At 41.0% G+C, this 23,769-nt stretch overlaps 1 protein-coding gene across 8 annotated transcripts in view; it reads right to left on the bottom strand.

The window, feature by feature from the left end:
• Positions 1-23,769, bottom strand: part of ZMYM4 (zinc finger MYM-type containing 4) — a 165,569-nt gene that overhangs the window by 136,035 nt on the left and 5,765 nt on the right. The window contains exon 2 of one of the 8 annotated variants that reach the window (XM_030912654.1): positions 12,540-12,574. The exons of the other annotated variants lie outside the window; for them this stretch is intronic. The gene's annotated coding sequence lies outside the window, so the exon portion shown is untranslated. The remainder of the gene's footprint in view (positions 1-12,539; positions 12,575-23,769) is intronic. 8 annotated transcript variants of the gene reach the window in all.

The raw sequence follows: 23,769 nt of genomic DNA, 5'->3' as shown, positions 1-23,769 counted from the left end.
TATATTAAACCCAGATAGGATATGTATTAGCATTTGGAATAAGAAAAAGATCTAACTTTTTCCCCAAAATGGCCAGTAGACCATCCAAACATGAATGATATATATATACTCTACTGTTATATAGACATGAATCTGTTTATCTGTAACAATTTCAGCATTCCCATACCTGTATCATATTTAAGACCTACCATAGAACAAGGTTCTATATTCCCCTACTGCCCTCTGCCTTCATAATTTTTCTAATTCAAAATTGTCTTGCCTTTCACATATTATTCTGCCCTATGTATCATCAAATAGAATAAATTTTTAAACCCCCACTGGGATACTTAATGTAATAATATTAATTTTAATTAATTTTATGGAACACATATTTTTATAATACTGAGTTTTTCCATCCAGGAACATGATGTACCACTCTATTTTTTTCCAAGTCCCAGAGTTTTCACATATTCTATGAAAAGATCATCTAAAGAAGCAAGGAAGTTATTAAGATATGCCACAATTTCAAGAGAAAAGACTGAACGAAAGAATAATTGGAACAAACATTTTTATTCTTTTTTTTTTTTTTTTTTTTGAGATAGAGTCTCACTCTGTCACCCAGGCTGGAGTACAGTGGTACAATCTTGGCTCACTACAACCTCTGCCTCCTGGGTTCAAGCAATTCTCCTGGCTCAGCCTCCCAAGTAGATGGGACTGCAGGCGTGTGCCACCATGCCTGGCTAATTTTTTGTATTTTTAGTAGAGATGGGGTTTCACTGTATTAGCCAGGATGGTCTTGATCTCCTGACTGTGATCCACCTGCCTCGGCCTCCCAAAGTGCTGGGATTACAGGTGTGAGCCACCGTGCCTGGCTTGATTCTTAAATAATTCAAGTGTTCCACAGAACGGAAGGCTAAAAAAAAGTATGTTTATTCCCACTTCCTAGCACTGACCTCCAGGGCTCCCATGACACTATCCTTGACTTCTACTCTTTCTCCTTTGCTTCGAGAAATTACCACCTAGGATACGCTATAGGTATTTCATGTGCGCTAGCCTATCGAAACCTACTGAAACAGAATTAGACACTACCTGTATTTCCATTTAATCCATTTAAAAAAAAAAACAGCCGGGCACAGCGGCTCACGCCTGTCATCTTAGCACTTTGGGACGCCAAGGCAGATGGATCACCTGAGGTCAGGAGTTCAACACCAGCCTGATTAACATGGCAAAACCACTCATCTCTACTAAAAATACAAATATTAGCCAGGTGTGGTGGCACGTTGCCTGTAATCTCAGCTACTCAGGAGGCGGAGGCAGTAGAATCTCTTGAACCTGGGAGGCAGAGGTTGCAGTGAGCCAAGATCCTGCCACTGCACTCCAGCCTGGGTGACACAGCAAGACTCCATCTCAAAAACAAAAACAAAAACCATGTTAATGGCATGGTATGGTGGTTCACACCTGTAGTCCTAGCACTTTGTGAGGCTGAGGCAGGAGGATCATTTGAGCCCAGGACTTTGAGACCAGCCTAAGTAACATAGAAAGACTCTGTCTCTACAAAAAATAGAGAAAAAAAAATTAGCCAAGCATGGCGGCGTGCACCTGTAGTCCCAGCTACCCAGGAGGCTGAGGTGGGAGGGTTGCTTGAGCCTGGGGGTTAGAGGCTGTAGAAAGTCATGATCATGCCACCATACTCCAGCCTGGGTGATAGAACAAGAACCTGTCTCAAAAAAAAAAAAAAAAAGTTAATGGTATCACAGACATGATTCTACTATGGTAGCAGTATCTACTCTACAATACTTCACTTTCTCCCTCATGTTCTATTTCAGAAGGTCTAGAATAGACAGGGCCTGGGCATTTTCATATTGTAAAGGCGGGAAGGCGGGTGGGGAAGTGGGGGAACTCCCCTGGGAGTTCTGAAGCACACTGTTAATTAAAAACAACTAAACTGCAGGGAACGGTGGCTCACGCCTGTAATCTAAGCACTTTGGGAGGCTGAGGCGAGTGGATCACCTGAGGTCAGCCTAGCTAACATGGTGAAACCCCATCTCTACTAAAAATACAAAAAAAATTAGCTGGGCATGGTGGCAGATGCGTGTAATCCCAGCTATTCGGGAGGGTGAGGCAGGAGAACTGCTTGAATCCAGGAGGTGGAGGTTGCAGCGGCCTGAGACCATGCTGTTGCACTCCAGGCTGGGCAACAGAGCAAGACTCTGTCTCAAAAAAAACAACTAAACTGCTGCACTATGTGGTATGTGCCCATAGCCCCAGTTACTCGGGAGGCTGAGGCAGGAGGATCACTCGAGCCCAGGAGTTCTGGGCTATAGTGTGCTAGCTATGCCGATTGGGTGTCTGCACAATGTTAGACTTCAATACGGTAACCTCCCAAGTGCAGGAGACCACCAAGTTACCTAAGGAGGAGTGAACTGGCTCAGGTCAGAAACGGAGCAGTTCAAAACTCCCATGCTGATCAGTAGTGGGGTCACGCCTGTGAATAGCTACTGCATTCCAGCCTGGGCAACATACCAAGACCCTGTGTCTAAAACTAAAACAAAAGCAAAAGACTAAACCAAGATAAGCTTTCTCTTAGGTCTTCTGATGCTATCTGTCTGTTGATTTCTACAAAATTAAATTTGTGTGTCTGAATGTCTGTGTGCATATTCACTCGCCTCAATCTCTATCTTGGGCTTCAGTTCCCAACTAACTTTAGAATTGCTTTTACCTATAAGACTTAAATAAAAATACTACGGTATCAAAGCAAGAATGTGGTGCAAAAAGGGCCTGCTAAATAGTAACAATCATGGCCTGGCATGGTGGCTCACGCCTGTAATCCCAGCACTTTGGGAGGCCAAGGTGGGTTGGATCACCTGAGGTCAGGAATTCAAGACCAGCCTGACCAACACATGGCGAAACCTTGTATCTACTAAAAACACAAAAACTAGACAGGTGCAGTGGCAGGTGTAATCCCAGCTACTTGGGAGGCTGAGGCAGGAGAATCGCTTGAACTCAGGAGGCATAGGTTGCAGTGAGCTGAAATTGCACCATTGCACTCCAGCCTGGCTGACAAGAGTGAAACTCTGTCTCCAAAAAAAAAAAAAAAAAAAGTAACAATCACTACCACTACTATTATTGATAATAGCTGTAGCTATGTCTGGAGACAAAGGGGAAAAGAAAAGAAAAAGCTGGTTCTTGAAGGAAGAACAGGTGGGAAGACATCTGCAAACAGAAAAAATAAAATGCTAAAAGGCACAGAAGTTAAATATGACACAAAAAGCATAATCCATAAAAAAAATTGATAAAGTAGACTTCATCAAAATAAAAAATTTCTGCTCTTTGAAAAACACTTAAGAAAATGAAGCTGGCCGGGCGCGGTGGCTCAAGCCTGTAATCCCAGCACTTTGGGAGGCCAAGACGGGCGGATCACGAAGTCAGGAGATCGAAACCATCCTGGCTAACATGGTGAAACCCCGTCTCTACTAAAAAATATGAAAAACTAGCCGGGCGAGGTGGCGGGTGCCTGTAGTCCCAACTACTCGGGAGGCTGAGACAGGAGAACGGCGTGAACCCGGGAGGCGGAGCTTGCAGTGAGCCGAGATCGTGCCACTGCACTCCAGCCTGGGCGACAGAGCGAGACTCTGTGTCAAAAAAAAAAAAAAAAAAAGAAAATGAGGCTGATGTGGGAGGGTCACTTTAGGTCAGAAATATGAGACCAGCCTAGGCAACGAAGCAAGACCCGGCACCCTATTTCTGCAAAAAAAGAAAGTGAAGACAAGCCATAAACTGGGAGAAAATTATTTTCAAAACATTAATAAAGGATGTGTATTCAAAATATATAAAGAACTCCCAAAACAATATAAGAAGACATACAGTATTTATATGATCCAGTAACCCTACTCCTTTTTACTCAAGAAAAATGAAAACATGTTTACATAAAAACCTATAGACAAGAAATTCAGGCTGAATTTTTCTGTTAAAAAGAAAACATTACTGAAGACATTACTCAGTGAAGAATCTCATCTGAAATTACCTTTAGAATCAGGACTAGAAAATGTTGTTTCTTGGCAGATGCAGTAATATTCTCTCCATTTAATAATAGAACATATTTAACTAATCATATTCTCTGATCAATCACATTAGAATTATCTGTATTTTCCTTTGTCACGACCCTTATTTCTTTTACTCATATATATCTTTTTGTAATCTGCCTCAAGTTCATTGTGGAAAGAATTAAATGTGAAAAACTAGCCGGGCGCGGTGGCTCAAGCCTGTAATCCCAGCACTTTGGGAGGCTGAGACGGGTGGATCACGAGGTCAGGAGATCGAGACCATCCTGGCTAACACGGTGAAACCCCGTCTCTACTAAAAATACAAAAAAACTAGCCGGGCGAGGTGGCGGGCGCCTGTAGTCCCAGCTACTCCGGAGGCTGAGGCAGGAGAATGGCGTAAACCCGGGAGGCGGAGCTTGCAGTGAGCTGAGATCCGGCCACTGCACTCCAGCCCGGGCGACAGAGCAAGACTCTGTCTCAAAAAAAAAAAAAAAAAAAAAAAAAAAAAAAAAATTGAAAAACTATATAGGAGAAGAAATTAGGCCCAACATAATAAGCATCTTCCTTTTATTAAGTCTTTCTGGGAATGAAATATCTTGCTTTAAATTTTCTAACAGCAAATTGTTAAAGGTAGTGTGTTCTTGTTAAAAATACAGTATATTTTTGGACAGGTGCAGTGGCTGCAATCCCAGCACTTTGGGAGGCAGAGGCAGAGGCAGGTGGATCGCTTGAGCCCAGGAGTTCGACACCAGCCTGGGCAACAGGGAGAAACCCCATCTCTACTAAAAATAGAAAAATTTGAGAGGCGTAGTAGTGCGTGCCTGTAGTCCCAGCTACTCTGACACTGCAACGGGATGATCACCGGAGCCCAGGATGCAGAGGATGATCACTTGAGCCCAGGATACAGTGAGCTGAGATTGTACCAGACCACTGCACTCCAGCCTGGGCCAGAGAGAGACCTTGACTCAAAAAATAAAAGATTGTATTTTTTAAAAACCTATAGGCAAATGTTTATAGTGATTTTATTCATAATCACCAAAAACTAAAAACAACATAAATATCTTTCAACTGATGAATAATCAAATTCAGTACATCCATACAACGAACTATTAGTAAGACACATGCAAAATGGATAAATCTCAAACACATAATGCTAAGTGAAAAAAGCCAAACTCAAAGGCAACACACTGTAAAGTATGATTAACATGATCTTCTGAAAAGGGAAAACTATAGAATAGAAAACAGATTGAGTGGCTGCTAGAGGCAGAAGAAGGGGAAAGGCTGGCTATAAAGGGGCATAAAAGAATCTGAGGGGTGATGAAAATGTACTGCATCTTGATTACAGTGCTAGTTACACCACTATATGCATTTGTCAAACCTTACAGAACTGTATAATAAAAGGATGAATTTCACTCTATATAAATTATACTGCAATAAACCTTATTTCAAAAATATTTATCACATGCCTGAACCAGTTAATTTAATTTATACAGAACTAGAGCTACAGACAGAAACTACATACAACGCTATTTGGTTTAGCTTCTTTTTTAAAAATAACAGCTTTATTGAGATACAATCAAATGCCACATAACTCATCAATCTAAATTGCACAATTAAATTGTGTTTAGTATATTCAGAGTTGTACAACCATTACCACAATCAATTCTAGAATATTTTCATCCAGTCAGGCATGGTGGCTCATTCCTATAGTCCCAACACATTTTGGAAGGCCGAGGCAGGAAGATTGTTTGAGGTCAGGAGTTCAAGACCAGCCTAGGCAACATAGCAAGACTCCAATCTCTACAAAAAATAAAAAATGAAAAATGAGCCAGGCATGGTAGCATGAGCCTATAGTCCTAGCTATCGGAGAGGCAAGAGGATCCCTTGAGCTCAGGCGTTCAAGGCTGCAGTGAGCTATGATTGCACCACTGCACCCCAGCCTGGGTGACAGAGTCGGATCCTGTCTCTAAAAAAATAAAAACTAAGTAAATAAATAAAATCAGGAAACAGAACTGTACATGTCTGTACATGTGATGTCAACCATGTAAAAACATACACCTGCAAAGAAATATCCTAGAAAGAAATATGCTAAGCATAAGTATAATTAGTAGTTATGGCTGAATAAAATACGATTTTTAAAAAGACAAGAAAACTGGAAAGTTTTCTTACTTACAGGCAAGATTGCTTACATCTGTAATCCCAGCACTTTGGCAGGCCAAGGCAGGTGGATCACTTGAGGTCAGGAGTTCAAGGCCAGCCTGGTCAACATGGAAAAACCCCGTCTCTACTAAAAATACAAAAATTAGCTGGGCACGGTAGTGCGCATCTGTAATCTCAGCTACTCCAGAGGCTGAGGTGGGAGAATCACTTGAGCCTGGGAGCCAGGGATTGCAGTGAGTTGAGATCACGCCACTGCACTCCAGCCTGGGCAACCGAGCGAGACTCCATCTCAACAAAAAAAAAAGAAAGAAAGAAAACTGGCAAGTCAATCACTATGATATATTATCATAATTTATATAAGTGAATGGTTTAAAAAGCAGCTATTATATATAGAATACAACAATCTAAAAAGGTCTTTAGGATATATGGTAAAAGTATCTAGACCAGTGGTATTCAACCAGGGGCAATTTTGTTCCACAGAAGATACTGGTAATGTCTGGAGATCTTTTTAGTTACCACAACTAGTGGGGCAGTGCTACTGACATCTTAGTTGATAGTGGGTTAAGTATGCAGCTGAATATCTCACAATGCACAAGACAATACCCCACAACAAAGAATTACCTGGTCCATAATGCCAACAGCGCCAACGTTGAAAACCCCTGATTTAGACTACACTGTAGGTGTTAAATAATCACCAATTTTTAAATCAGTAGAGTGATCTAAAGTGAGTAAATAATAGCTTCCTCTTTCATCCCAACCACTGCGTATTCTTTCCCCAGTTTTCCTATCTCAATTAATGGTGCCACCAACTATCTGGCACTGACCCTGCTACCTAGGGGTCAGAGGTCTTATTTCACTACAATTATCAACAAGTCCTATTGACTGTACCTCCAAAATATATCCCAACCAATTCTCATCATCTACACCCTACTCCAATGATTACTTTCAAACCTGAATTATACCAATAGCTTCCTAACTGACCTTCTGTTTTCCATCTTGCTCCCTGAAGTTCACCTCATACACAGGAGCCAAAAGAATCTTTTTAAGAGATCATACTCTTTAGATCATACACAAAAACCAACATGCTCAGAGAACTATCTATTCTTCCTACCTCAGTCACTATCATATTATCTTATGCTGTCCTGTTTTCTTCATTACCTCAAATTATTTTCTCTATTTCTTTTTTATTTTCTATCTTACCCCCACCATTAGCACAAACCTTAACTTCCTTATTATTCTTTGTCCAGCACTTGGAACCATGTCTGACACATGTCCTAAATATTTGTTCAATGAATGAATCTCTCCTATACTAATGGCCTATTTGTTCTACAGGAGACAGAGTAACAATAAATCTGTGCAAGAAGGAGACTGTATCTCCTGAAGTGAACTGACATTCCCAATTTTAGTCAGCCAGGACACAAATTACAGGTCATGAAGTAAGGTCCTTGGAAGAAAGGGGAAAAAAGTAAGTTATTTCTCCCAGATTTCAACCTGCTTCCAAGCTTCAAAGAAAAGATGCCCTCTGCTCACCATGAGACGACTGAAAGCTCAGCAAGTAGATGCTGCCTACTTCTCCTAGATCAGCCACATATAAAACATACATAAACACATACATATTTGTTCTGCAATTCCCTATTATACTAAGCTTTTAATAAAGTTTTGTTTTAAAATAATCACAGCCTGGTCTCAGCTGTGCTGGGGGGAATTAGGCAAAGATTCTGTCCACACAGAGGCTGGGGGCACAAGCAGGGCCTGTACCAAAGCTAGTGTGATAGCAGCAAAGATAATCAGAAAGAAACTCTCCCACAAAGAAAAAGTAAATTTCTGATAGGAGTCAGAGTTGTAAGGCAAGCTGCCTTTTGCCACAGGAAGAAACTCTGACCAGTAACCACCTTAGAGAACTGGAATAATAAGGGAGCCAACTTGTTACCTCAGAGATAAACATATTTTCATTTTAGAAGAAAAGCCTGTCTCCAGTGTATAAAAATGAATGGGGCAGAGGAAACAGTAAAGAAGAGAGCGCGAAAAGAAGAGTTGTAAAAGCAAGGAAAGTCAAAAGACAAAACATGCAAAATGAGTACCAGAACTAAGGTGGTATCAGTAGAAAATCAAAAAGGTGGCCGAGCGCGGTGGCTCACGCCTGTAATCCCAGCACTTTGGGAGGCCGAGGCGGGCGGATCACGAGGTCAGGAGATCGAGACCATCCTGGCTAACACGGTGAAACCCCGTCTCTACTAAAAATACAAAAAATGAGCCGGGCGAGGTGGCGCGCGCCTGTAGTCCCAGCTATTCAGGAGGCTGGGGCAGGAGAATGGCATGAACCCGGGAGGCAGAGCTTGCAGTGAGCGGAGATCGTGCCACTGCACTCCAGCCTGGGCTACAGAGCAAGACTCCGTCTCAAAAAAAAAAAAAAAGAAAATCAAAAATATTTCAAAATCATACCTGATGTAGTATCAACAAGATTTAGCAATCAAAACTAAATAGTAAGGGAAAAGGAAGAACAAAAGATGCCTCACAGGTTTCTAACTTGGGTGACTAGAAGCCAATAACTAACAGAGATAATACCTGAAGAATAACAGACTGGGGCTGCAGAGAGCTATGATCTTGCCACTGCATTCCATCCTGGGCAACATAGCAAGATTGTCTCTAAAATAAAAATAAAAATAGGCCGGGAGTGGTGGCTCACATCTGTAATCCCACCATTTTGGGAGGCCAAGGCAGGCAGACCACGAGGTCAGGAGTTCGAGACCAGCCTGACCAACATGGTGAAACCCCGTCTCTACTAAAAATACAAAAATTAGCCAGGGATGGTGGTGCATGCCTGTAATCCCAGCTACATGGGAGGTTGAGGTAGGAGAATCGCTTGAACCCAGGAGATGGAGGTTGCAGTGAGCCGAGATCGCACCACTGCACTCCAGCCTGGGTGACAGAGCGAGACTCCATCCCCAAAAAAATAAAATAAAATAAATATATAAATATAAATAAAATAAATAAATAGGAAAAATAACCAGATGAGAAAGGGGAGGGCACTAGGTGTGTGAGCAAGTAATTGGCAGGGAAGAAGGAAGTAAGAGTTCAGTTGTAGACAGTGAATTTGCAGTATTTGTGTGACAGCAAAAACACAAGATTTTTAGTTTTAAAGACAAAAACAGAAGCAAAGAAGTAAAATGGAAATCACATAATGTACTTAATGGGTAGATCCTAAAACTACTACTATAAGCCAGTGGCTGATGCCTGTAATCCCAGCACTTTGGGAGGCCAACGCAGGAGGATCACGTGAGGCCAGGAGTTCAAGGCCAGCCTGGGCAATATATCAAGACTCCATCTCTTAAAAAACATTAAGTAAAAAAAAAAAATTAAGTAAAACCACTACTGTAGAAGAGATTGCCCAAGAAAATACAAGCTGAGGGAATAACACTTACTGAGCATGCAAGAAGAGCAATTCAAGAGGAGAACCATGAGAATGCCATCTCATAAAACAAGGAAGAAGTCGAGGAAGGAAGGGCAACAGAAATAAGAAAGGTCAAATAAAGATCTAAGAAAAGTCAAATAAAATAATCTCTGAAAAGCATCCATTAGATTTGGTGATTATTAGATCATTTCAGTGTTCTTAAAGAGAAGAATTTCAGTGTCAAAACAGAAAGATAAGCTAGGGCCAGGCAGGGTGGTTCACACCTATAATCTTTGAGAGGCAGAGGTGGAGGATTGCTTGAGCCCAGGAGTTCAAGACCAGCCTGGACAACATATGGAGATCCTGTCTCTCCAAAAAAAAAAAAAATTATTTAGATAGCCAGGCATGGGGGTATTGTCTGTGGTCCTAGCTGCTCAGGTGGGTGAGGTGGGAGGACTGCTTGAGTCCAGGAGGTCAAGGCTTCAGTGAGCTGTGATCATGCCACTAAGAGTCTGCGCAACAGACTCTTAAAAAATATATATATATTCAAAAAGCTTGTCTGAGTTCAGGCTGTGATCTCCAGATACCATTTTCCACAGAAAGGTACTGAGGCTTCTTGCAAAACAGGTTAATTCCAAGTCTGAGGTAGTATATGTATAGATGAGCCTGGTTCTATTTTTTTGGCGGAAGGGGGCAAGGACTACTGGAGTTAAGTCAAAAGGCTACGGGTGTTTCAGTATTTTTTTCTTCTTGACACTAATGTAATTGAAATTGTTTTCTTAATTTCCTTTTGGGATTGTTCATTTAGAGTGTATATAAATACAACTGATTTTTGTGTGTTGATGCTGTATCCTCCAACTTTGCTGAATTTCTTACTAACTTGCAAAGTTTTGTTTGGTTTTGGTGTAATTTTAGGGTATTCTACATACAAGATCATGTTATCTTTAAATAGAGATAGTTTTACTTCTTCCTTTCCAATTTGAATGCTTTTTATTTCCTTTTTCTTGCTTACCTTCTGGCTAGAACTTTTTTTTTTTTTTTTTGAGATGGAGTCTCGCTTGGTCGCCCAGGCTGGAGTGCAGTGGCCGGATCTCAGCACACTGCAAGCTCCGCCTCCCAGGTTTACGCCACTCTCCTGTCTCAGCCTCCCGAGTAGCTAGGACTACAGGTGCCCGCCACCAAGCCTGGCTAGTTTTTTGTATTTTTTAGTAGAGACGGGGTTTCACCGTGTTAGCCAGGATAGTCTCTATCTCCTGACCTCGTGATCCGCCCGTCTCGGCCTCCCAAAGTGTTGGGATTACAGGCTTGAGCCACGGCGCCCGGCCTAGAACTTCTAATACTACATCGAACTTCTTTTTTTTTTTTTTGAGACGGAGTCTCGCTCTGTCTCCCGGGCTGGAGTGCAGTGGTTGGATCTCAGCTCACTGCAAGCTCCGCCTCCCGGGTTTACGCCATTCTCCTGCCTCAGCCTCCGGAGTAGCTGGGACTACAGGTGCCCGCCACCCCGCCCGGCTAGTTTTTTAGTATTTTTTTAGTAGAGACGGGGTTTCACCATGTTAGCCAGAATGGTCTCGATCTCCTGACCTCGTGATCCACCCGTCTCGGCCTCCCAAAGTGCTGGGATTACAGGCTTGAGCCACCGCGCCCAGCCTACATTGAACTTCTAATACATTGAATGGTGAAAGAAGGCATCCTCATCTTGTTCCTGATCTAAGGATAAAATCTCTCAGTCTTTCACCACTGAATATGATGTAAGCAATGATGTTTCATGGGTAGCCTTTATCATGTTGAGGAAATTCCCCTCTTTTCCTAATTTATTAAAGTGCGTTTACAAAGGAAAGGATGTTAGCTTTTCTTTAATGCTTTCTCTGCATCAACTGAGATGACGTAGTTATTCCTCAGTATCTGTGGGGGACTGGACCCTAGACCCCCCAAAGATACCAACATCCTTGAATGCTCAAGTCCCTTATATATAGTATTTGCATATAACCTACACATATCCTCCTACACAATTTAAATCATCTCTAGATTACTTATAACACCTAATACAATGGAAATACTATGCAAACAGTTGTTATACTGTATTTTTAAATTTTGTATTTTTTTTCCTCTGGTCCTTGATTCAGGAATAAATTTGTATTATCTTTTTTTTTCTTTCCCAAATATCTTTGATCTGCAGTTGGTTGAATCTGCAGATGTGGAACCCACAGATACAAAGGACAGACTGTAGTGAGTTTTTTTTTTTTCTTCATTCTCCTAATGTGGTGGATTATATTGATAGATACTTGAGAATGAATTTAACCAAAGAAGCAGAAGACCTGTACATTAAAAGACTTGTACAAAACATTGCTGAAAGAAATAAAAGAAGATCAAAATAAATGGAAAGACATCCCATGTTCACAGACAGGAAGACTTAACACTGTTAATATGACAGTAACTACCCCTGATTTACAAATTCAATTTGATCCCTGTCAAAATCCTAATAACTCTTTTTTCAGAAATAGGAAAAAGCCATCCTAAATTTCACATGAAACAATCTTGAAAAAAAAAATCTGACGACTCCTACTTCCTCATTTCAAACCTACTACAAAGCTACAGTAATCAAAACAGTATAGTACACAAGAACAGGCACATAGACAAATAGAACAGAACTGAAAGTCTAGAAATAAACTCTCGCATTTGTCGTTGTTATGGTCTGAATGTTTGTATCCCTCCTCCCCAGATTCATAAGTTGAAGCCTTAACTCCCCCATGTAATAATGCTTGGAGAGGGGGACTTTAAAAGGTAATCAGCTAGATGAGGTAGTGAGAGTGGAGCTCTCATGATGTGATTAATGCCCTTCTAAGAAGTAACACCAGAAAGCTTACATTCTCTCTCACCTCACAAACACTAAGAAATCACATGAGCACAAAGCAAGGTAGTGGCTACCTACAAGCCAAGAGAAAAGGCCTGAAAATAAAACCTACCTTGTGGGCACTTTGATCTTGGACTTCCCAGCCTCCTGAAACGTAAGAAATAAATGTGTTGTTTAAGCCACCCAGACTATGATACTGTGTTACGGCAGCCCAAACTGACTGATCCGATGGTCAACTGACTTTCAACAAGGTTATCAAGACCACTCAATGGGGAAAGAACCAACAGGCTCTTCAACAAAGGGTGCTACGAAAACTGGATATCCATACACAAAATTTTGAAACTGGACACTTACTTTGTACCATAAACAAAAATTAACTCAAGATGGATTAAAGAACTAAATTAAAGACCTAAACACTAAAACTCTTAGAAGAAAACATAGGGAAAAATCTATATGAACTCAGATTTGGCAACAGCATCTTAAATATGATACCAAAAGCATAAGCTACAAAAGAAAAACACAAATTGGACTTCATTAACATTTAAAACTTTTGTGCATCAAGGCTACTATCACGAGGGTGAAAAGACAATCTACAGAATGAGGAAAAAAAATCTGTGAATTATTTATGTGGTAAGAGTTTAATATTTAGAATATAAAAACAACTCCTAAAACTCAACAAAAGACAAGCAACCCAATTAAAAAAATGCACAAATAACTTAAATAACATTTCTCCAGAGAACATATACAAAAGGCCAAAAAACACATGAAAAAATGTTCAGCATCATTAGTCGCTGGAAAAACTCAAATCCAAGCCACAATAAGATACCACTTCAAGGCCGGGCGCAGTGGCTCACGCCTGTAATCCCAGCACTTTGGGAGGCCGAGGCAGGTGGATCACGAGGTCAGGAGATCAAGACCATCCTCACTAACATGGTGAAACCCCATCTCTACTAAAAATACAAAAAAAATTGGCCAGGTATGGTGGTGGGCGCCTGTACTCCTAGCCACTTGGGAGGCTGAGGTAGGAGAATGGCGTGAACCCAGGAGGCAGAGCTTGCAGTGAGCCGAGATTGCGCCATTGCACTCCAGCCTGGGCGACTGAGCAAGACTTCGTCTCAAAAAAGAAAAAAAAAAGATACCACTTCACACACACTAGGATAGTTATTAACCAAAAATAAAATACTCTGAAAGGCCTAGGCAGGTGGATCGCTTGAGGTCAGGAGTTCAAGACCAGTCTGGCCAACACAGTGAAACTCCATCTCTAGTAAAACTACAATAAAATTAGCCAGGCATGATGGCACACACCTGTAATCCCAGCTACTTGGGAGGCTGAGGCAGAATCACCTGAACCCAGAAGGTGAAGGGTGGAGGTTAGTGAGCTGAGATGGCACCACTGCACTCCAAAGCCTGGGTGACACAGTAAGACTCCGTCTCAAAAAAAACCCAAACAAACAAACAAACAAACAAACAAACAGAAAATAACAAGTATTGGCGAGGATATAGAAAAGCTGGAATCCTCATGCATTGCTGGTGCGAATGGAAAATGGTACAGCCCCTGTGCAAAAGGTTCCTCAAAAAGATAAACAGAGGCTGGGCGTGGTGGCTCACACCTATAATCCCAGCACTTTGATGCCAAGGCAGGTGCATCGCTTGAGCTCAGGAATGCAAGACCAGCTTTGGTAACATGGCCAAACCCTGTCTCTATAAGAAAAATAAAAATTAGCTGGGCATAGTGTTGCACATCTGTAGTCCCAGCTATTTGCGGAGCTGAGGTGGGAGGACAGCTTAAATCAGGAAGGTAGAGGCTGCAGTGAGCCATGATCACATGACTGCACTACAGCCTGGGCAACAAAGTGAGACCCTGTCTCAAAAAATGAATAAATAAATAAATAAGGATAAACAGAATTCCCATATAACCCAGCAAATCCACTTCTAGGTATATACCTGTACTAGTCTGTATAGTCTTGCTGTAACAGAATACCTGAGGTTGAGTAATTTACAAAGAAAAGAGGTTTATGTAGTTCACAATTCTGGTGGCTGGGAAGTCAAAAAGCATGGCACTGGTGTCTGCTTAGTTTTTGGTGAGGGCCATGTGCTACACCATAGCATGGAAAAGCAGAAAGGCAAGGGGGCAAAGAGGCACACAAAAGGTAGAACTTTGCCTATAACAACTCATTAGGGCAGTGTCCCCATGATCCAAACACCTCCCACTAGGCCCCACCTCCTAATACTGCCATATTGGAAATCAAATTTTAACATGAATTTTAAAAGAAACACATTAAAACCATCGCAATACAAGAAGGAATTGAAAGCAAGGATCCAAATACACACTTATACACCAATGTTTATAGCAACATTATTCATAATAGCCAAAAGGTGTCTATTGATGGATGAATGGATAAACAAAATGTATATGCACACAATGGAATATTTTGCAGTCATAAAAAGGAATGAGAAGTTCTGATACATACTGTAACTGGATGAACCTTGAAAATATGCTAAGTGAAATAAGTCAGACACCAAAGGACAAATATTTTATGAGTCCACTTACATGAAATATCTAGAAGAGGCAACTTCACAGACACAGAAAGTAATTTAAAGTTTACCAGAGGCTGGGATGAGGGACTACGCAGAGTTACTGTATAACGTGTAGAGAATGGTGATGATTGTACAAAATTGTTTACGTACTTAATGTCACTGAATCATACACTTAAAGTTGTTAAAATGGTAGAGGTTATATTATATATATATTTATTATATGATTTGCTTTTTGACAAGTTATAAACTGCACAAAATTAAGGGGGCACACAGTGGTGTTTCATACATAGGTACGTATACAGTGTGGAATGACTGAATCAAGCAAATTAGCATATTCATCAACTTAAATACTTATTTACACCACCTAACTACAACTTTCTACTCTTGGACCAATATCTTCCTCTCCCTCCCTTCCATTCCCCATGCTCTGGTAACTATAATTCTACTCTCTGCTTCTATGAATTCTATTGTTTTAGATTCCACATTAAATGACAAGATGCAGTTTTTGTGTTCCTGTGCCTGGCTTACTGTACTTTGTTATGTACATTTTAACACATTTTTTTAAATTTAATTTTTTTTTTTTGAGATGGAGTCTTGCTCTGTCACCCAGGCTGGAGTGCAGTGGCACTATCTCAGCTCACTGCAACCTCCGCCTCCTGGGTTCAAGTGATTCTCCTGCCTCAGCCTCCTGAGTAGCTGGGATTACAGGCATGTGCCACCACACCCAGCTAATTTTTTGTATTTTTAGTAGAGACAGGGTTTCACCGTGTTAGCCAGGATGGTCTTGATCTCCTGACCTCGTGATCCACCCGCACTGGCCTCTCAAAGTGCTAGGATTGCATGCGTGAGCCACCGCACCTGACGGGTAATTTTTGAAATATAAAAAAAGCAATTTTTAAAAAGGATCAAACTGCCAACCTTGAAGACCATGTTGTGGGTTAAATTGTGGTTCCCAAGAGATATGTCCACCCAGATCATCAGAATATGACTTTATTTGGAATAAAGTTCTTTGCTGGTGTAGTTAATGTAAGGGTCTTGAAATGAGATCACCCTGAATTACAGTGGGCCCTAAATCCAATGAAGAGTGTCCTTAGAAGAGACAGAAATGAAGATAAGACAGACAAAGAGAGAAGGCCATGTAAAGACAGAGGCAAAGACTGGAGTAATCTACCACAAATCAAGGAACACATGAAACCACCAGAGGCTCAAAGAGATGAGGAAGGATTCTTCCCTAAAGCCTTCAGAGAAAGCATGGCCTTGCCAACATCCTGATTTCAAACTTTTAGCCTCCAGAACTCTGAGATGATAAATGTCTGTAATTTTAAACCACCAAGTTTGTGGTAATTTCTTATGGCAAACCTAGGAAACTAATTCAGATTTTAGCACATGGAAATGAAGTGCTGCTTTAATAGACAAAAATGTGAAGGTGGGCCAGGCATGATGGCTTATGCCTGTAGTCCCAACATTTCGGGAGGCTGAGGTGTGAGAACTGCTTGAGCCCATGAGTTCAAGATCAGCCTGTGCAACATGGTAAAACACCATTTCTATTAAAAAAATTTGTAAACAAAGAAAGAAAAGAGAGAGAGAAGGAGAAAGAAAGAAAGAGAGAGAGAGGAAAGGAGGAAGGAAGGGAGGAAAAGAAAGAAAGGGAGGGAAGGGACGGAGGGGGAGGAGGAAAGGGAGAAAGGAAGGAAGGAGAAGAAAAAGAGGAAGGAAGGGAGAGAGGCGAGAGAAGAAGAGAAAAAGGAAGAGAAAGAAAAAGAAAGAAAAGAAGAAAGAACAGAAGAACAGAAGAACACAGAAAGAAAGACGTGAGACGAAAAATACGAGAGACGAAGGAAGAAAAAAAAGTACAACGCATTCAATACATCAGACAGAAAAACAACTCAGAAATAAAGAACTAAATAAAAGCAAGAAAGAAAGAACAAACCTATGCATCTAAAAGTGGCTTTGAAATTGGGTAATGGGTTGAAAGAGTTTTGAGATGCATGATTTTAAAAAAGTATAGACTGCCTTAAAGACATGGTGGTAGAAACACTGATGTCAAAGGCAATTCTGGTTAGGGTTTAGAAGGATGTGATGAGCAACTAAGAGAAAGTTTCTGTAGTCTTAGAGAATACATACACAGAATCATGAACACTTTGGTTCTTATCAATATTTTGGTTAAGGATGCTTCTGTTGCTGTCTCAGAAGTAAATAAAGAATATGTGACTGGCAACTGGAAGAAAGGTGATCTATGTTATAAAGTGGCTGAATTATGTTCTATTGTTGGATAGAAAGGAGAATCTGGAAGCCACGAACCTGAATATTTAGCCTAGGAGATTTCCAAGCAAAGTGTTGAAGGTACAGCTTGGTTCCTCCTAACCATATGCTGAAGATATTAGCAGTGTGACTCATGAATCCAATCAATCATCTCAATAGAAATGAGGAATGGAGATGGAGTTATCAGTAAGGAGCTGTGAAGAATCCTCTTGTCTAATGATATGGATCCCCTTGATATGTAAGGAGACTGACAAGGTTTTAAAGAATATCATACCAACAAAAATGCTATAAGCCTGTACTGAAAGGAACAGAGTTGGGACAAAATTTTTTAAAGTGTCTAACTTCTGGGATTTTATAGGCAAGAAATGGGCTAATACAGCTACTCAACTGCAAACATGTGCACGCCTTCAGGGAAAAGTAAAAATGACTGAAGGCAAGCAGCATAGTGGGGGGTGAGGGTGGAGAAGAAACAGGCCCACACCAGCTACAGAGTCTCCATGGGCCCAGAGGGCAGAGGATCAAGCCACAGATTATTATTCTCAGGCCCTGAAACCTAGAGAAATTTGTCCTGATGAGTTTTGAACTTGCTTGAAACCAGAGATCCTTTATTCTTTCCATTTCCCTCCTTTTGAATGGGAATGCCTATCTTACAACGGTCTCATCCTCTCATCACTGTATTTTGGAAGCAGATACCTTGTTTTCTAGTTTCACAGGTGACAGATGTAGAATTTTGTCCCAAATGAATCATGCCAAGTCCATACTCTTACCTAATTTAGATGATTTAGACAACGAGATTTGAAACTTTTTGAGGTTATAATATTTGGAGATTTTGGACTTAAGAGTTCATGCTGTAGCCAGGTGTGGTGGCTCACGCCTGTAATCCCAGCACTTTGGGAGGCTGAGGCAGGTGGATCATGAGGTCAGGAGATGGAGACCATCCTAGCTAACATGATGAAACCCCGTCTCTACTAAAAATACAAAAAATTAGCCAGGCATGGGGGCATGTGCCTGTAGTCCCAGCTACCTGGGAGAATGAGGCAGGAAAATGGCTTAAATCCAGGACGCGGAGGTTGCAGTGAGCCGAGATTCCACCACTGCACTCCAGCCTGGGCAAGAGAGCGAAATTCCGTCTAAAAAAAAAAAAAAAACAGAGTTCATGCTGTAATAGGTCAAGACTTTTGAGGATGTTGGGATGAGGTGAATTTCTTTTACATATGGGATGTAAATGAAGTTTTAGGGGTCAAAAAAAACTGTAGTGGATTAAACTGTGGCTCCCAAAAGTTATGTCCACCCAGAACCACAGTATGTGAGCAGAATAGATCTTTGGAGAGGTAATTATGGTAAGGATCTTGAGATGAGAACACCCAGGAATAAGGTAGACCCTAAGAGACAGAAAAGAAGACACAGAAAGAAGACCATGGAAAGATGAAGGCAAAGACAGGAGTTTTGCCGCCACAAGTCAAGAAATACCAACCAAGCCACAAGAAAATGGAAGAGATTCCATCCTGGCTAACACGGTGGAACCCTGTCTCTACTAAAATTACAAAAAATTAGCAGGGCGTGGTGGCGGGCGCCTGTAGTCCCAGCTACTCGGCAGGCTAAGGCAGGAGAATGGTGTGAACCGGGGAGGTGGAGCTTGCAGTGAGCCGAGATCACGCCACTGCACTCCAGCCTGGAGGACAGAGCGAGACTCCGTCTCAAAAAAAAAGAAAATGGAAGAGACGAGCAAAGATTCTTCCCTAGAGCCTTGATTCTGGACTTCCAGCCTCTAAAACTGTGAGATAATTTCTGATGTTTTAAGCTACCAAGTATGTACTAATTTTTTTGGCAGTCTTAGGAAACTAATTTAAGAGACCACCAATCATCAAAGATACAATAAATTGAACACCAAAATGACTATGATAAATCAGAATGTATCACATATATTAAAACTCATGAGTTCATAATGATATTCCCTCCCAAACCTCACCTTTGGGAGTTGTGAGGGTGGGCATCAATTCATTTTTCTGAAAATTATTGATAAAGGGGAAAAAAATAAGCATTTATCCTGCTTTTTCTTTACAAACCATATTACAAGGTAACCAAATAATTGATGAGGAAATTCTTTATGAAAGAATTCCAAGGCCGGGCGTGGTGGCTCAAGCCTGTAATCCCAGCACTTTGGGAGGCCGAGACGGGCGGATCACGAGGTCAGGAGATCGAGACCATCCTGGCTAACACGGTGAAACCCCGTTTCTACTAAAAAATACAAAAAACTAGCCGGGCGAGGTGGCGGGCGCCTGTAGTCCCAGCTACTCGGGAGGCTGAGGCAGGAGAATGGCGTAAACCCGGGAGGCGGAGCTTGCAGTGAGCTGAGATCTGGCCACTGCACTCCAGCCTGGGCGACAGAGCGAGACTCCGTCTCAAAAAAAAAAAAAGAAAGAATTCCAGTTAATAAATACAAAAGAAATGACCAAAAAAAAAAAAAATCACTCTTCTAATGAAACAATGGATATAGGCAACAATTATCATTGGCCGATAAATCCATTAAGTGAAAAGTTAAAAATAAATTAAGTTCGGATCCCACTGACAGAACCTAAACCAAATGATTCATTTAGTATCACTAAAAGTAGAACCACCACTTATGTTACCTCCTAGAATGATCCAACAAGAATTCACAGCCCCATCTAATGGGGTGACTATACATTCTAATTTGTCTAGAACAATTCCAGTTTAAACTATTCCTTCTGTATAATCATTAGTAGCACCCCCTTTCATTCTCAAAATTGTCTGATTGCAAATAAATTATATAATCACTCTCTATAAGCATTTCTTGCCAAAGAAACCGAACCTAAACTCAGAAGCTCTACCAACTAGGGCTCTCAATCTTGGCTACAGATGGAAATCACTTGGTAAATTTTTTTAAATATTGAGATGACATTTTACCTCATGGGCTCTCATTAATTTATCCGGCCCAGGGATCAGGATAACTAAAAGCTCTCCAGATAATTCTAAAGCTTCAGCCAAAGTTCAGAACCACTGCTCTGTATTTAACTACTAATTTGTGGGAAATACGAGGAGTAAAGGAACATGTTAAATACCACAACAAGGATTCAATCAGCCAAATCCAAAATGTGGAAAATTCTCCTGGAACAATAAACCAGTTTTTTCAACAAGTAAACAGCATGGGAAAGGAGCACAGCGGGTATGAGTTAAGAAAGGGGATTACTGGCTGGGTGTACTGGCTCATGCCTGTAATCCAAGCACTTTGGGAGGTGGAAGTGGGTGGATCACTTGAAGTCAGGAGTTCGAGACCAGACTGGCCAACATGGTGAAACCCTCTCCCTACTAAAAATACAAAATAAGCCAAGTCTGGTGGTGCATGCCTATAATCCCAGCTACTCGGGAGGCTGAAGCAAGAAAATCGCTTGAACCCAGGAGATGGAGGTTGCAGTGAGCCGAGATCGCGCCACTGGACTCCAGCCTGGGCAATAAAAGCAAAACTCCATTTCAAAAAGAAAAAAAAAAAGGGCGGGGGGATGATTAAGGTTAAGAAAAACTTAAGAAACATATAAACCAAATGAAATGTGTAGCTCGGCCGGGCGCGGTGGCTCAAGCCTGTAATCCCAGCACTTTGGGAGGCCGAGACGGGCGGATCACAAGGTCAGGAGATCGAGACCATCCTGGCTGACACTGTGAAACCCCGTTTCTACTAAAAGATACAAAAAAAACTAGCCGGGCGAGGTGGCGGCGCCTGTAGTCCCAGCTACTCCGGAGGCTGAGGCAGGAGAATGGCGTAAACCCGGGAGGCGGAGCTTGCAGTGAGCTGAGATCCGGCCACTGCACTCCAGCCTGGGAGACAGAGCCAGACTCCGTCTCAAAAAAAAAAAAAAGAAATGTGTAGCTCTTAGTTGGATGATTTAAACATATCAAGTGTAAAAAGACAAAGAATAAGAGAAGTCTGAACACAAACTAGATTAAAGAACTCTTTTGTTACATATAACAGTACTGTGGTTGTGCTTGTTAAAAATTCTTACCTGTTAGAAATACACATGGAAGTATTTATAGATTAAATGATGTGATGTGTGTTATTTCTTTGAAATTATTTCGGCCGGGCGCGGTGGCTCAAGCCTGTAATCCCAGCACTTTGGGAGGCCGAGACGGGCGGATCACGAGATCAGGAGATCAAGACCATCCTGGCTAACACGGTGAAACCCCATCTCTACCAAAAATACAAAAAACTAGCCGGGCGAGGTGGCGGGCACCTGTAGTCCCAGCTACTCAGGAGGCTGAGGCAGGAGAATGGCGTAAACCCGGGAGGCGGAGCTTGCAGTAAGCTGAGATCTGGCCACTGCACTCCAGTCCGGGCGACAGAGCGAGACTCCGCCTCAAAAAAAAAAAAAAAAAAAAAAGAAGAAGAAATTATTTCAACTAAGGAAAAGGAAGGAGGAAGGAAAGGAAAGGAGGGAAGAAAGAAGGGAGGGAGGGAGGGACAGAAATGAGTAGTTAGATGAGACGGGAATGGTAAATTAATTTTTTGCTTATAAATGTGTAATATGCATGTCAGTATTAAAATACTTACATTTGTAAGACATATTGGGAAGCATGAAGAAAGAAAAACACATATGATTCTTGACCTCAAAGAACTGATAGTACTGGGTTCTATATGCTGGATAGACCAAAACAAAACAAAAAAAAGGACTATCTTTGGTCAAAGGCAGCTAGCTAAAACTTCTAGGAAGCCAGAAAGATGACATGAATGAAATTAAAATAACAATATAAATATTTCCTAAGAAAGTGGGTATAGGTATGACAAGGTTGGATAAGAACTATTGCTACCCCAAAATTGCTAAATTCCAGAGATAATACCATAAACAGACTTTGAAAAACCCATGCTCTTACTAATGGCTAAGCCACATAAAAGTGTCTTTTTTTTTAAGTCAAATGATCAAGTATCAGCAATTTTGTTGGGTTGAATACAGTACATTTATACAATACCTGCCCTTCTGCTTTGCTAAAGTAACTACATACAGTTAGCTAATAGTAAAATAATCAGAATTTTTAAGGGAAATATCACTTTTCTTTAAATAGTGGCTGTTCTCCTAATACAGAATTCAAAAACACCTCTTAAGTATCCATAGAAACTGCAATTTTATATTTATCTACTTACACATTCTTTAGTAACAAAACCTTTCTGGCAAGGCACGGTGGCTCATGCCTGTAATCCCAGCACTTTGGGAGGCTGAGGCGGGCGGATCATGAGGTCAGGAGTTCAAGACCAGCCTGAACAACATGGTGAAACCCTGTCTCTACTGAAAATACAAAAATTAGCCAGGCGTGGTGGCGCACGTCTGTAATCCTAGCTACTTGGGAGACTGAGGCAGGAGAATTGCTTGAACCCAGGAGATGGAGGTTGCAGTGAGCTGAGATCACACCACTGCATTCCAATCTGGGCGACAGAGCAAGACTCTGTCTCAAAAAAAAAAAAAAACAAAAGAAAAAAGAAAATCTTTCCATTGTCAAAAAAAGTACGAATATAATCTTTAAAGTAAATCACAGCTTCAAAATATTTAGTGTATATTTTCTAAAAAATAAATATGAGCTGTGAATACGTATTTTAAGATGATCTCAAACAAAAATGTATTTCTTTGGGAACAAGCTAACTTAATGATTCCTGAGAAGTAATTTACATCAACTTTGTTTGAGTGTAATTCAAATTATTCTAACATCCATACATTACAGATAAAGAATTATGTGCTTTATTTTACAAATGAGAATATAAACACTAACCATAACATTTCTGGATAAACAAAAGTGCTAACCTATATGATCAAATAAGACCAGTTCAAATAATAATTGATCCTGATTTAGCCATGATATCTCCAGCAAATCTCTCTGTGCTTTAGTTTCCTAACTTATAAAATGGGACAATAATTGTGGTGGAAAAATATATCACATGTAAAAAACTTAGAAAAATGACTAGCACTTAAAGGTTTATAAATACCAAGTATTATCATTATTCACAGATGTCTCTGCTTATTACAAGATGGGAAGAAGCAGTATGTGAAAACAACTCAGAATCATTCTCAGTATTAGAATGGCCTCTCCTTTTAAAAAAAAAAAAACAAAACAAAAACACAGTGTCTCTCTTGCTCTGTCACCCAGGCTGGAGTGCAGTGGCACAATCATAGTTCAGTGCAACCTGGAACTCCTAGGCTCAAGCAATCCTCTCACCTCAGCCTCGTGAGTAGCTAAGACTGCAAGCACATGCTACTAAACCTGGGGTAATTGTTTTAATTTATTGTAGAGATGGGGTCTTGCTATGTTGCCCACGATGGTCTCAAACTCCTGGCCTCATGCCACCCTCCTGCCCTGGCCTCCCAAAGTGCTAGGATTACAAGCATGAACTACTGTACCCAGCCACAAGTAGTATTATTTACAGATGCCTCTGTGTGTTACAAGATGGGAAGCAGTGTGAAAACAACGCAGAATCACTGTATTTGAATGGCCTCTTCAAATGGTCTCTAAACAAAGAGTCAATACTTTCTCAAAGCAAATTATTT

This window comes from Rhinopithecus roxellana, chromosome 12 (assembly GCF_007565055.1).
Source record: "Rhinopithecus roxellana isolate Shanxi Qingling chromosome 12, ASM756505v1, whole genome shotgun sequence".
In the NCBI taxonomy this organism is placed as follows: Eukaryota; Metazoa; Chordata; class Mammalia; order Primates; family Cercopithecidae; genus Rhinopithecus; species Rhinopithecus roxellana.
Note: the sequence above shows the minus strand (reverse complement) of the source record. Positions and strands in the feature narration are given on the sequence as shown.